The 6,946-nt window shown below is 40.1% G+C and overlaps 1 non-coding gene across 1 annotated transcript; it reads right to left on the reverse strand.

Annotated features, from left to right (window-relative positions):
- Positions 1 to 5,295: 5,295 nt before the first annotated feature.
- LOC138762505 (U2 spliceosomal RNA) lies at positions 5,296 to 5,486 on the reverse strand. The gene has a single exon (XR_011356920.1). It is a non-coding gene; the product is annotated as a U2 spliceosomal RNA (small nuclear RNA).
- Between the last annotated feature and the right edge of the window lie 1,460 nt (positions 5,487 to 6,946).

A 6,946-nucleotide genomic window follows, 5' to 3' on the forward strand; every position in this document is an offset into this window, starting at 1 on the left:
ATGGCAGCAGGTTCCACACTCCCACCGTTCTCTGAGTGAAGAAGTTCTCCCCGCTGAACCTTTTCCTTTTCACCCTAAAGCCATGTCCTTTCGTACCCCTCTCCCCATTCTAAGTGGAAAAAGCCTACTCTCATTCACTCTGACTATACCCCTCATAATCTTGTAAACCTCGATCAAATCTCTCCTCATTCTTCTTTGTTCCAAGGAATAAAGTCCTAACCTGTTTAATCTTTCCCTATAACTCAATTCCTGAAGACCTAGCAAAATCTTAGTAAACCTTCTCTGTACGCTTTCAATCTTATTAATTTATTAATGTCCTTCCTGTGGTTGGGCGACCAGAACTATACACAATATTCCAAATTTGGCCTCAACAATGTCTTAAAAAACTTTAACATAACATCCCAACTCCTATACTCAATACTTTGATTTTTAAAGGCTAAGATGCCAAAAGTTTTCTTTATAACCCTATCCACCTGCAACACCACCTTCAGGGAACAATGTATCTGTATTCCCAGATCTCTTTGGTCCTCCGCAATCCTCAGTCCCCTACTATTTTCTGTGTATGTCCTACCTTGGTGTGCTCTTCCAAAATGCAACAGATCACAATTGGTCCAGATCCCTCTGCAAGCTTTCAAAATCATCTTCATTGTCCACTACACCTCCTATATTTGTTTCATCAGCAAACTTGCAGATCCAATTTACTAGATTATCATCCAGACCATTGAAATAGTCAAAAACAATGGTCCCAGCACAGATCCCTGAGGCACACTACTAGTCATTGGCCTCAGTCTGAGAAGCAACCATCCACTACCACTCTCTATTATCTCCTACACAGCGAATTTTGAATCTAGTTTACAACCTCTCCATGGATACCTAGTGTCTTAACCTTCTGAATTCCCCTCCCATGTGGTGCCTTGTCAAAGGCCTTACTAAAGTCCATGTAGACAACATCCACAGCCTTTCCTTCATCTACCTTCTTGGAAACTTCCTTGAAAAACTCTACAAGATTAGTTAATCATGACATAACAGGCACAAAACTATGCTGACTCTCCTAATCAGCCCATGTCTGTCCAAATATCTATACGTCCAATCTTTCAGAACTCCTTCCAATAATTTACCTACTACTGATGTGAGGCTCGCCAGCCTAAAATTACGGGTTTACCTTTGGAGCCTTTTTTTAAACAACAGGACAATATGAGCTGCCATCCAATCCTCTGGCACCTCATCCATGGCTAAGGACCATTTGAATATATCTGCCAGGGCCCCTGCAATTTTTACACTAGTCAACCTCAAGTTCCAAAGGAATAACATATCCATCCTGGGGGCTTTGTCTACTATATTCGCTGTAAGGCGAATCTCCATATGTTCCATGACACTTCAGTTTGTTTCCTTCCTTCTTATGTGCTATGCCAGTTTCCTGAGTAAATATTGATGCAAAAAAATCGTTCAAGATCTCCCCCATTTTGTGAGGCTCCACACATAGTTGACATTCTTATCCTCTTGGGCACCCTTCAAATTTACCTTCACATTATCTGCCAAAGTTACCTCATGTCTCTTTTTTGCGTTCCTGATTTCCTTCTTATCTATTTTTATACATTTTTTAAAACTCTTCTAGTATGTCATTTTCTCCTTGTTACCTGTACCTGTTATACACCTCTCTTCTTCTTAACCAGCTCACCAATATCCCTTGAACACCGAGGTTTCTTATGCCTGTTATCTTTGCCTTTAATCCTAATAGGAATATGCAAATTTTGCCTTTGAAGTCTTTGTGCTTACTGGACACATCCTTTCCAGAAAGCAACTTTACACAATCCACTCTTCCAAGATACTTTCACGTTTTCACAAAATTGGCCTTTCTCCAATTTAGAACATTAACTCAAAGACCAGACCTATTCTTATCCATAATTAACTTGAAACGAATTACATTATGGTCACTGGATCCAAAATGTTCACCTATAAATACTTCTGTCACCTGACCTGGTTCCTGAATAGGAAATCAAGTACCTCTATATATTGGTTTGTAAAACTTTCCTGAGCAGATTTGATAAACTCCAAGCCTTATAGGAGTCTCAGTCAATATGTGGAAAGTTAAAATCTCCTACTAACACAACTTTCTATTTCTTACATCGATCTGCTATCTCTCTACTGATTTGCACCTCGAAAGCCGCTTTGCAGAAGCAGATTCAGACCCGTGGAATGATCATTCAGGTAGCAGCGCTGAAAGCCCAGCGCTGGCCGCATGAAAGTGACAGCTGCACGGCAGGCACCTCGGAGCACACTCCGGCTCCTGTCCCTTCAGGATGTCAGGGTTGGGGCGGCCAATGCGGGATGCTGGGGCAGACACCCCAGCACTGATGTTCTGTGCCTGCCAGCTGATTGTTATCCCCTTAGCAGGCACTTTCGGGTGCCTAGAGGGACTTCAGTGCTCCGGCGATTATCCCTCTCGGAGGAGCCTCCTGAACTTTCAGGTGGCCTCCCGACAGCCATATAGTGGTATAAAATGCAGCTTTACATTGGGGTTTTTTGGCCACCTGAAAGTGCCTCATTTCTCTTTGACTATTGGGCAGTCTATAATACCCTATCAGTGTGGTTACACCTTTCCCGTTCATCAACTCTACTCATATGGCCACTGTAGATGAGCCCTCTGTGCTGCCCTGTCTGCACACTGCTGTGATATTTTCCCTGCCTAGCAATGCCCCTTTCATACCCCCCCATCACATCTGAAACAATGGAATCCCGAAACATTGATCTGCCAGTCCTGCCCCTCTTGAACTGTCTTACCAATAGCAATAATGTCATAATCCCACATGCTAATTCACACCCTAAGATCATCTTCCTTTCCAACAATACACCTTGCATTCAAATAGATGCACCTGAAAACATTTCTATCATGTACAAATCTGTCCAGACATGCAGTCATCGCATGACCCTTATCCTCCTCCACCTCACTATCTGCTCTAACACTCTGATTCCTCTCCCCTTGCAAATCCAGTTTAAGGGTGCCCCCCCCCCCCACCCCACCAGTGCAGCAGCAGCAAACCTACCCACAAGGATGTTAATCCCCTTACCGTTCAGGTGCAAACAGTCCTGTCGGAACAGGTCCCACCTTCCCTGGAACAGATAACAATTGTCCAGAAATGTGAAGCCCTCTCTCCAGTACTATGTCCTTAGCCATGTATTGAGCTGCACGAGATTCCTATTTCTAGCTTCGCTAGCACATGGCTTGGGTAGCAACCTGAGATCTCAACCCTAGAAGTCCTGTCCTTCAACCTTGCACCTAACTCCTAAAACTCTCCTTGCAGGACCTCCTCACCCTTCCTTCCCACGTCATTAGTCCCTACATGGACCACGACATCTGGCTGCTCACCCTCCCTCCTGAGAAAATCTGAAATATTGCGGAGTAATAAATAAAATATTTTTAACCATAAAAAAGAAAATGCAGAAAGAACAAAGAATGACCATGAAAAAGGCACCATCAAGTAAATCAAACAACTTACTTTGAACAGGGTGCTGTGAAAAGATTTCTCTTTCTGATTAGCAGGAAGAAGCAGGAATCAATCTAAACTAACCTGCAAAACGAATGCAAAAGGAATACATTTTAAAAGCGTAACAAAGTGGATGCACACAACCTAAAGTATTCTATCTTTTATTCAATTTATTAACATAAATGGGGGAAAAAATCAGAAAGAAAATATTCTGCCTTTGTTATGTCCCTGACTTCCTTGAGAAAGTAGCAGCACAATTGGACTGTAGGAAGCTAAATGTTTTATCTCATTCCAAAAGTTGTCACATGGTTTTATGTGGCAGGGATATTAATTAGACTCAAAGCAGTGCCGAAGCAGAGAATGTGCTTAAAATAGGTGGGAAAAATGTTGGGTGCAGCAGCCATGGATTATTTATTAAAATACATTCAAATACTGAGGAGCAGTGAGCAATGGGTTGGTTTGGGTACCTTCCAGCATGAAATTTAGTCATCAAGATGCCTGACCTCCGCTTTCCCTATAGGCAGAAGACTAGAGTATTCTGTTAATTAGTGTTTCACTGTTCTGTGTTGTATATTGGCCTATGTGTTGTGTGGTTTTATGTTAAAAAATGACAGTTTGCCTTAGAGAGCCAAGGTGAAGGTGGACTGCTGATGAGAGAGTGGGAGACAGACTGAGCATGTGCAGAAAATGAAAAAAATGTCTGGACTTGGATGATAAACTACCAAGTGGTGTTGTGGAGTAGAAGGAGGCCCAGAGCATGAGTCATGGTCTGGTGGACAGTTTAGAATGTTGGGATTTAAAAAAGGATGAACACTCTGAAGACAGCCAGAAGGATCCGGACCAAGCCAGTGGTTCCTCTCTCTGCAAGCAACACAAGACAACTTCGAATTTTGTGCACTCTCTCTGAAAGATCTTTTGGCTTAAGTTTATCAAACAAACTGAATTTTGTTTATGATCTTTGCTTCGGTTGAGATCAAAGTTTTGTAAGTCTTGTTTGTTTTTGTCTTAAGTTTTTCTCTGGGCTGGTTGGAAGTGTAGCTTAGACTTTAATTACATATGTTATATTTAGGTTGGGGAATTTATTAGTTTTACACTGTGTTAAAGAAATTTGTGTCATAACCAGTGGGCCTTGTTATAAAAGGGGGGATTTTGAATTAAAGTTTGAAGGTGATTTTTTTGTTAATAAAGTAATTGTTCATCTTTACCCCTGTGTGATATGCCTTCTTTGCAGTTGCTGGTTTGATCTTGTAACATTAGTCACATAAAAGTCAAACCCCTCTCAAAAATCTACATACTGGACCCTGTGCTACAACATTAATCACAATGCAAACTTGTACTTGGTGGTTGATTCCCCCAAATTATCCATTTCAAGAAGTGTAAAATTATTGCCGCTTGATTTGTAACATTTATGATGATGCCCTTTGACCCAGCGTTGTTGCCAACTAAGATCTAACCTAAGCTAGTCTTATTTGTCTGCAGTTTACGCCTCTATAAAATGCATTTTAAACACTGCAATTGTACCTGGCTCTACTCGTTTCATGTGAACAACTTGTCCCTCAATTTTAAGTAAATCACAAAATTCTGTAAAATTAATAATTTAAACAAGAACAAAATATTCAGGGCTAGCATATCTAAAACATCATTCAAACCCTAACCAAATTGTATTTGATATTTTGAAATTGACCAATCCTTTTCAACAGAAGCATTAAGTTGGTTTAGTATTAGGATAGATAGTTGTGATGGGATAGCATGGAGGAAAATATTATATTGTTATAATAAAGCCCAGTTTTCTTTTATGCTTCATCTTTTTTTTTGGTGCACCTTTCCCAAAGACACTGCAATACTGGGTCGATGCGTGGAGTGGACGGAGCAAGCCCCTATTCCATCTCCCTGTTCCAAAAATCAATTTAATATATGGTCCCTAGATAAGGGACGTATCAGATATTAAAGTGATAAGAACAGATACTACACTTGATCTTAGCCAAAAGGCCGAGAAGCAAATCTTCTTTTATGCTTCATGAAGTAATGGTTGAAGTAAAAAAAACACTAAATGCTGGAGAAGCTCAGCAGGTCAAACAGTGTCCTTTATATAGCAAAGGCAAAGATATATCACTGACGTTCGTCAAAGTATGAGAAAATTCTGGCATGGTCCCGAACAAAAGAGTAGGTGGGGGGGGGGGAAAGAGGGGGTGGCAAAGGCAGGAGATAATAGGTGAAAGATTGTAGAGTTTGAGAGCGGCAGGGATTACAGATGGGGAGCAGTCGGAGAGAATCCCACAGAGCTCCCTACAAAGCCCCTCAGTTTTTAATCTTTACATTTTTCTTCTCTCTTCTCATTTTAAACTCTTCTATCTTGGGAAAAATACTGTCACTATCTCGCCAATCTATGCTCCTCAGGATTTTATAAAATTCTATCAGATATAAAACACTGCATGCTGTGTATAAGTGTACCATTCAGGATTGAATGTAGCCTGCGTTATGATCTTAACAAATTATTCTACCTGACTCCACTGTGAAGTTTGAGATAAATAGTCTCCAATAAAAGATGTTGTGTTTTGAGCTCTTTCAATACTGAGCAACAGTACTTGTAACATCATTAAAAAAAAAACCCTGGCTACTACACTAGTTTAGAATGATTCTGCTTGTAAGAGTAATGGGAGACCAATGCATTTAATTGGAACAAGAGAATTGGTTTCAAAGAGTCGGAATCCGTGGCCTAGGCATAGGAATAAATGGATGTGTGACATGTTTTAGGGTTAAGTTCAAGCAAACTCACAGCTCAAAATTTCACAAAGACTGATGCCAGGGTTGTCATCAACCTAGAATAAAGGTTATTATCAGAGCAAGGCAATGCTGCAAAGTGAAAGGTTGCATCAAAATCCTATTGTGAGAAAGTCGATTATGAGGAAAATAGACAATGAGACATATTCTAAGTTGTTAAGAGGAGCAAGGAATGATAAGAACAATAGAAGATCTGAAAATTTACAGGCCAAGATTGCCCAGCGTCACTAATGTTTTTGGTGTTATTTAAGGGAATGAAATGACAAGTTGCAGGGGCCTGAATCTCACAGCTTCAACAGCATTTTTTTATTTTCTGATTAGCCCGTCATTCATCTTTCTCTCTTTACAGTCCATCAAGGAAGTTCCTATAATTAACAAGCTTTCATCTTCCTCTCTTTCCCCTGCAATAATATTCATTTTTATTTCAGATTTCCAGCATGTTTAGAATATTGTTGACATACTGGTAGAATTTATAAAAACTTGTTTATACAATAAAACCCCTGGTATCCTGAATTCAAGCAACAAGCTATATATGCATTCTGATTCATTATAAATGGAAAAATACCACATCAAAAGCAACAACATTTGAAACAAATGTCTATTATAATCATAATTGCTTCAGAGATGCATAGGAATTTAAAGGTGTCAATTTTTTCATGGCACCTTATACAACATGCTTA

The sequence above is a fragment of the Narcine bancroftii genome, chromosome 4 (genome assembly GCF_036971445.1).
Source record: "Narcine bancroftii isolate sNarBan1 chromosome 4, sNarBan1.hap1, whole genome shotgun sequence".
Taxonomy (NCBI): Eukaryota; Metazoa; Chordata; class Chondrichthyes; order Torpediniformes; family Narcinidae; genus Narcine; species Narcine bancroftii.